We start from the raw sequence: 7,500 nt of genomic DNA, 5'->3' as shown, positions 1-7,500 counted from the left end.
TGCAGTGACTGCACTACTGTAGACGCCGCACCAATACCTCTGTCAATCTGGCGTTCTATTTCTTCCCTCACTCGTGAACAAGACTATGAGATACTTGAAGTCCTCCACTTGAGGCAGAACTTCACTCCCGACCCGAGGGGTGCAGCCCAACTGAAGAATGACGTTCAATTAGTCAGAATCATGAAAAACTTAATTCATTGTCAGCAGGATTCGAACCTGCGCGGGGAGACCCCAATGGATTTCTAGTCCATCGCCTTAACCACTCGGCCACGACAACCTGACACCAGTTGTAGTGCCAAGAAATGCAGCAGCTGGACACAAATTGTTGAGATAGCAAAGTGCCAGGCTTTAATTTAAGATGTGTAGTGAAGCCTTCTTTAAACTAAATAACAACCACTCTCCCTTTTTTCCCCTCTTGAATTTATTCCATAAATTAACGGAAAATTGTAATACTACAAAATTTCAGACTGACAGCTCGTCTGCAGGGCTGGACGCTTTATTTAAGATGTGTAGTGAAGCTCCTTTTGATGACATTGTAATACTACAAAATTTCAGAGTTATGTAGGGAAAAATAAATCATTTTAAGAATAATTTACGACAACATTTTTAATCTTACAACATTTTTTTTTAAATTTGACCATGATAATGTTTTTATATTAGAAGTATAATTTTTTTTATTCTATTCTACAGACCTCCTGAACAAAACCGTGGCAAGGTTATGTAAATAAAATTGTGTTACACTCAAAAGTTGGACGTGACGCGGTCGTTGGTGTTTATTGTTTCTCTGATGGACCCCATCAAATATCTCCTCACTCTGCTTTTAATCCAACACAGTCTCTGTTTTTACCCGAGGAAACACTGGACAGTTTTGCCCTGGTTCATGCTGAGAGTTGGCCTTTTTTTCTCCTGTGAAACCCAAAACATGTCTTATAGATTCAATTCCAAACAATTATTTTGGAGAATATTTGATGGTTCTTTGAGAGAGGAGATTTTAAATGTCTTTTCTGCTGATTTTAAAACTGCAGTAGTGAGAGCCCTGCTAAAGAAGACACATTTTACAGCATCACTGTAGACCCCGTACCAATACCTCTGTCAATCTCACGTTCTATTTCTTCCCTCACTCGTGAACAAGACTATGAGATACTTGAAGTCCTCTACTTGAGGAAGAACTTCACTCCCGACCCGAGGGGTGCAGCCCAACTTAAGAATGACGTTCAATTAGTCAGAATCATGAAAAACTTAATTCGTTGTCAGCAGGATTCGAACCTGCGCGGGGAGACCCCAATGGATTTCTAGTCCATCGCCTTAACCACTCGGCCACAACAACCTGACACCATCTTTCTGCTAACCTTTGGATCCCACGTCTGAGACCGACTGGCAGCTCGTCGGCAGGGTTGGAGGCTTTATTTAAGATGTGTAGTGAAGCCTCCTTTTTTTGAGCTGTCCTAATATTTTACCAAAAGACTCTGCAACTATATCTGCAGGATATAGTTGGAGAATATCAAAATGGCTCCTGCATCCAGTGATTTTACAATATGCGGCCCTCAGTGGCAAAAACTTAGATACCGCTGACTCTGACCACTTCGTCATTGTCGGCAGGATTCGAACCTGCGCGGGGAGACCCCAATGGATTTCTAGTCCATCGCCTTAACCTCTCGGCCACGACAACTTGACAACAGTAATGCCAAGACATCTACCAGCTCGACACAAACGAAGCGTCGAAATCCCCAATTGTTGTGCCAGGCTTTAATTTAAGATGTGTAGTGGAGGCATCCGTAGTAGATGCCCGAGCCATCTCAGCTGGCTCCTCTCGCTGTAAGGGAGCAGCGGCTCTACTCTGAGTCTCTCCCGGCTGACCAGGCTCCTCACCCTATCTCTGAGGGTGATCCCAGACATCCTGTGGAGGAAACTCATTTCTGCCGCTTGTATTCGCGACCTTGTCCTTTCGGTCACTACTCAAAGTTCATGACCATAGGTGAGGGTAGGAACGTAGACCGACCTGTATATCGAGAGTTTTGCCTTCTGGCTCAGCTCATTCTTCACCACAAAAGACCGGTGCGGTGACTGCATCACTGTAGATGCCGCACCAATACCTCTGTCAATCTCGCGTTCTATTTCTTCCCTCACTCGTGAACAAGACTACGAGATACTTGAAGTCCTCCACTTGAGGCAGAACTTCACTCCCGACCGGAGGGGTGCAGCCCAACTGAAGAATGACGTTCAATTAGTCAGAATCATGAAAAACTTAATTCATTGTCAGCAGGATTCGAACCTGGGCGGGAAGACCCCAATGGATTTCTAGTCCAGCGCCTTAATCACTCGGCCACGACAACTTGACACCATCTTTCTGCTAACCTTTGGATCCCACGTCTGAGACCGACTGGCAGCTCTTTGGCAGGGTTGGAGGCTTTATTTAAGATGTGTAGTGAAGCCTCCTTTTTTTGAGCTGTCCTATGATTTTACCAAAAGAATCTGCAACTATATCTGCAGGATATAGTTGGAGAATATCAAAATGGCTCCTGCATCCAGTAATTTTACAATACGTGACCCTCAGTGGAAAAAACTTGGATACAGATGTCTGCGGCCACTTCGTCGTTGTCAGCAGGATTCGAACCTGCGCGGGGAGACCCCAAAGGAGGCTTCACTACACATCTTAAATAAAGCCTCCAACCCTGCCGACGAGCTGCCAGTCGGTCTCAGACGTGGGATTCAAAGGTTAGCAGAAAGCTGGAGTCAGGTTGTTGTGGCCGAGTGGTTAAGGCGATGGACTAGAAATCCATTGGGGTCTCCCCGCGCAGGTTCTAATCCTGCTGACAACGAATTAAGTTTTTCATGATTCTGACTAATTGAACGTCATTCTTCAGTTGGGCTGCACCCCTTGGGTCGGGAGTGAATTTCTGCCTCAAGTGGAGGACTTCAAATATCTCATAGTCTTGTTCACGAGTGAGGGAAGAATAGAACGTAAGATTGACAGAGGTATTGGTGCGGACTCATTTCTGCCGCTTGTATTTCGCGACCTTGTCCTTTCGGTCACTACTCAAAGTTCATGACCATAGGTGAGGGTAGGAACGTAGACCGACCTGTATATCGAGAGTTTTGCCTTCTGGCTCAGCTCATTCTTCATCACAAAAGACCGGTGCAGTGACTGCATCACTGTAGACGCCGCACCAATACCTCTGTCAATCTCGCGTTCTATTTCTTCCCTCACTCGTGAACAAGACTATGAGATACTTGAAGTCCTCCACTTGAGGCAGAACTTCACTCCCGACCCGAGGGGTGCAGCCCAACTGAAGAATGACGTTCAATTAGTCAGAATCATGAAAAACTTAATTCATTGTCAGCAGGATTCGAACCTGCGCGGGGAGACCCCAATGGATTTCTAGTCCATCGCCTTAACCACTCGGCCACGACAACCTGACACCAGTTGTAGTGCCAAGAAATGCAGCAGCTGGACACAAATTGTTGAGATAGCAAAGTGCCAGGCTTTAATTTAAGATGTGTAGTGAAGCCTTCTTTAAACTAAATAACAACCACTCTCCCTTTTTTCCCCTCTTGAATTTATTCCATAAATTAACGGAAAATTGTAATACTACAAAATTTCAGACTGACAGCTCGTCTGCAGGGCTGGACGCTTTATTTAAGATGTGTAGTGAAGCTCCTTTTGATGACATTGTAATACTACAAAATTTCAGAGTTATGTAGGGAAAAATAAATCATTTTAAGAATAATTTACGACAACATTTTTAATCTTACAACATTTTTTTTTAAATTTGACCATGATAATGTTTTTATATTAGAAGTATAATTTTTTTTATTCTATTCTACAGACCTCCTGAACAAAACCGTGGCAAGGTTATGTAAATAAAATTGTGTTACACTCAAAAGTTGGACGTGACGCGGTCGTTGGTGTTTATTGTTTCTCTGATGGACCCCATCAAATATCTCCTCACTCTGCTTTTAATCCAACACAGTCTCTGTTTTTACCCGAGGAAACACTGGACAGTTTTGCCCTGGTTCATGCTGAGAGTTGGCCTTTTTTTCTCCTGTGAAACCCAAAACATGTCTTATAGATTCAATTCCAAACAATTATTTTGGAGAATATTTGATGGTTCTTTGAGAGAGGAGATTTTAAATGTCTTTTCTGCTGATTTTAAAACTGCAGTAGTGAGAGCCCTGCTAAAGAAGACACATTTTACAGCATCACTGTAGACCCCGTACCAATACCTCTGTCAATCTCACGTTCTATTTCTTCCCTCACTCGTGAACAAGACTATGAGATACTTGAAGTCCTCTACTTGAGGAAGAACTTCACTCCCGACCCGAGGGGTGCAGCCCAACTTAAGAATGACGTTCAATTAGTCAGAATCATGAAAAACTTAATTCGTTGTCAGCAGGATTCGAACCTGCGCGGGGAGACCCCAATGGATTTCTAGTCCATCGCCTTAACCACTCGGCCACAACAACCTGACACCATCTTTCTGCTAACCTTTGGATCCCACGTCTGAGACCGACTGGCAGCTCGTCGGCAGGGTTGGAGGCTTTATTTAAGATGTGTAGTGAAGCCTCCTTTTTTTGAGCTGTCCTAATATTTTACCAAAAGACTCTGCAACTATATCTGCAGGATATAGTTGGAGAATATCAAAATGGCTCCTGCATCCAGTGATTTTACAATATGCGGCCCTCAGTGGCAAAAACTTAGATACCGCTGACTCTGACCACTTCGTCATTGTCGGCAGGATTCGAACCTGCGCGGGGAGACCCCAATGGATTTCTAGTCCATCGCCTTAACCTCTCGGCCACGACAACTTGACAACAGTAATGCCAAGACATCTACCAGCTCGACACAAACGAAGCGTCGAAATCCCCAATTGTTGTGCCAGGCTTTAATTTAAGATGTGTAGTGGAGGCATCCGTAGTAGATGCCCGAGCCATCTCAGCTGGCTCCTCTCGCTGTAAGGGAGCAGCGGCTCTACTCTGAGTCTCTCCCGGCTGACCAAGCTCCTCACCCTATCTCTGAGGGTGATCCCAGACATCCTGTGGAGGAAACTCATTTCTGCCGCTTGTATTCGCGACCTTGTCCTTTCGGTCACTACTCAAAGTTCATGACCATAGGTGAGGGTAGGAACGTAGACCGACCTGTATATCGAGAGTTTTGCCTTCTGGCTCAGCTCATTCTTCACCACAAAAGACCGGTGCGGTGACTGCATCACTGTAGATGCCGCACCAATACCTCTGTCAATCTCGCGTTCTATTTCTTCCCTCACTCGTGAACAAGACTACGAGATACTTGAAGTCCTCCACTTGAGGCAGAACTTCACTCCCGACCGGAGGGGTGCAGCCCAACTGAAGAATGACGTTCAATTAGTCAGAATCATGAAAAACTTAATTCATTGTCAGCAGGATTCGAACCTGGGCGGGAAGACCCCAATGGATTTCTAGTCCAGCGCCTTAATCACTCGGCCACGACAACTTGACACCATCTTTCTGCTAACCTTTGGATCCCACGTCTGAGACCGACTGGCAGCTCTTTGGCAGGGTTGGAGGCTTTATTTAAGATGTGTAGTGAAGCCTCCTTTTTTTGAGCTGTCCTATGATTTTACCAAAAGAATCTGCAACTATATCTGCAGGATATAGTTGGAGAATATCAAAATGGCTCCTGCATCCAGTAATTTTACAATACGTGACCCTCAGTGGAAAAAACTTGGATACAGATGTCTGCGGCCACTTCGTCGTTGTCAGCAGGATTCGAACCTGCGCGGGGAGACCCCAAAGGAGGCTTCACTACACATCTTAAATAAAGCCTCCAACCCTGCCGACGAGCTGCCAGTCGGTCTCAGACGTGGGATTCAAAGGTTAGCAGAAAGCTGGAGTCAGGTTGTTGTGGCCGAGTGGTTAAGGCGATGGACTAGAAATCCATTGGGGTCTCCCCGCGCAGGTTCTAATCCTGCTGACAACGAATTAAGTTTTTCATGATTCTGACTAATTGAACGTCATTCTTCAGTTGGGCTGCACCCCTTGGGTCGGGAGTGAATTTCTGCCTCAAGTGGAGGACTTCAAATATCTCATAGTCTTGTTCACGAGTGAGGGAAGAATAGAACGTAAGATTGACAGAGGTATTGGTGCGGACTCATTTCTGCCGCTTGTATTTCGCGACCTTGTCCTTTCGGTCACTACTCAAAGTTCATGACCATAGGTGAGGGTAGGAACGTAGACCGACCTGTATATCGAGAGTTTTGCCTTCTGGCTCAGCTCATTCTTCATCACAAAAGACCGGTGCAGTGACTGCATCACTGTAGACGCCGCACCAATACCTCTGTCAATCTCGCGTTCTATTTCTTCCCTCACTCGTGAACAAGACTATGAGATACTTGAAGTCCTCCACTTGAGGCAGAACTTCACTCCCGACCCGAGGGGTGCAGCCCAACTGAAGAATGACGTTCAATTAGTCAGAATCATGAAAAACATAAGTCGTTGTCAGCAGGATTCGAACCTGCGCGGGGAAACCCCAATGGATTTCTAATCCATCGCCTTAACCACTCGGCCACGACAACCTGATACCATCTTTCTGCTAACCTTTGGATCCCACGTCTGAGACCGACTGGCAGCTCGTTTGCAGGGTTGGAGGCTTTATTTAAGATATGTAGTGAAGCCTCCTTTTTTTGAGCTGTCCTAATATTTTACCAAAAGACTCTGCAACTATATCTGCAGGATATACTTGGAGAATATCAAAATGGCTCCTGCATCCAGTGATTTTACAATACGCGGCCCTCAGTGGAAAAAACTTAGATACCGCTGACTCCGACCACTTCGTCGTTGTCGGCAGGATTCAAACCTGCGCGGGGAGACCCCAATGGATTTCTAGTCCATCGCCTTAACCTCTCGGCCACGACAACTTGACAACAATGATGCCAAGACATCTACCAGCTCGACACAAACGAGGCGTCAAAATCCCCAATTGTTGTGCCAGGCTTTAATTTAAGATGTGTAGTGGAGGCATCCGTAGTAGATGCCCGAGCCATCTCAGCTGGCTCCTCTCGCTGTAAGGGAGCAGCAGCTCTACTCTGAGTCTCTCCCGGCTGACCAAGCTCCTCACCCTATCTCTGAGGGTGATCCCAGACATCCTGTGGAGGAAATTCATTTCTGCCGCTTGTATTTGTGACCTTGTCCTTTCGGTCACTACTCAAAGTTCATGACCATAGGTGAGGGTAGGAACGTAGACCGACCTGTATATCGAGAGTTTTGCCTTCTGGCTCAGCTCATTCTTCACCACAAAACACCGGTGCGGTGACTGCATCACTGTAGATGCCGCACCAATACCTCTGTCAATCTCGGGTTCTATTTATTCCCTCACTCGTGAACAAGACTACGAGATACTTGAAGTCCTCCACTTGAGGCAGAACTTCACTCCCGACCCGAGGGGTGCAGCCCAACTGAAGAATGACGTTCAATTAGTCAGAATCATGAAAAACTTAATTCATTGTCAGCAGGATTCGAACCTGG

At 45.7% G+C, this 7,500-nt stretch overlaps 10 non-coding genes across 10 annotated transcripts; 2 read left to right on the top strand and 8 right to left on the bottom strand.

Moving 5' to 3' along the window:
• Positions 1-195: 195 nt before the first annotated feature.
• On the bottom strand, positions 196-277 carry trnas-aga (transfer RNA serine (anticodon AGA)). Its single transcript has one exon. It is a non-coding gene; the product is annotated as a tRNA-Ser (tRNA).
• A 968-nt stretch (positions 278-1,245) lies between these two features.
• Positions 1,246-1,327, bottom strand: trnas-aga (transfer RNA serine (anticodon AGA)). Its single transcript has one exon. It is a non-coding gene; the product is annotated as a tRNA-Ser (tRNA).
• Positions 1,328-1,587: 260 nt separating this feature from the next.
• trnas-aga (transfer RNA serine (anticodon AGA)) lies at positions 1,588-1,669 on the bottom strand. The gene has a single exon. It is a non-coding gene; the product is annotated as a tRNA-Ser (tRNA).
• Positions 1,670-2,737: 1,068 nt separating this feature from the next.
• Positions 2,738-2,819, top strand: trnas-aga (transfer RNA serine (anticodon AGA)). Its single transcript has one exon. It is a non-coding gene; the product is annotated as a tRNA-Ser (tRNA).
• Positions 2,820-3,332: 513 nt separating this feature from the next.
• trnas-aga (transfer RNA serine (anticodon AGA)) lies at positions 3,333-3,414 on the bottom strand. Its single transcript has one exon. It is a non-coding gene; the product is annotated as a tRNA-Ser (tRNA).
• A 968-nt stretch (positions 3,415-4,382) lies between these two features.
• On the bottom strand, positions 4,383-4,464 carry trnas-aga (transfer RNA serine (anticodon AGA)). Its single transcript has one exon. It is a non-coding gene; the product is annotated as a tRNA-Ser (tRNA).
• Positions 4,465-4,724: 260 nt separating this feature from the next.
• trnas-aga (transfer RNA serine (anticodon AGA)) lies at positions 4,725-4,806 on the bottom strand. The gene has a single exon. It is a non-coding gene; the product is annotated as a tRNA-Ser (tRNA).
• Positions 4,807-5,874: 1,068 nt separating this feature from the next.
• On the top strand, positions 5,875-5,956 carry trnas-aga (transfer RNA serine (anticodon AGA)). Its single transcript has one exon. It is a non-coding gene; the product is annotated as a tRNA-Ser (tRNA).
• Positions 5,957-6,469: 513 nt separating this feature from the next.
• Positions 6,470-6,551, bottom strand: trnas-aga (transfer RNA serine (anticodon AGA)). Its single transcript has one exon. It is a non-coding gene; the product is annotated as a tRNA-Ser (tRNA).
• Positions 6,552-6,811: 260 nt separating this feature from the next.
• On the bottom strand, positions 6,812-6,893 carry trnas-aga (transfer RNA serine (anticodon AGA)). Its single transcript has one exon. It is a non-coding gene; the product is annotated as a tRNA-Ser (tRNA).
• Positions 6,894-7,500: the final 607 nt, after the last annotated feature.

Source organism: Entelurus aequoreus, linkage group LG17, assembly GCF_033978785.1.
Source record: "Entelurus aequoreus isolate RoL-2023_Sb linkage group LG17, RoL_Eaeq_v1.1, whole genome shotgun sequence".
Lineage (NCBI taxonomy): Eukaryota > Metazoa > Chordata > Actinopteri > Syngnathiformes > Syngnathidae > Entelurus > Entelurus aequoreus.
This window is presented reverse-complemented; position numbering and strand designations above follow the sequence as displayed.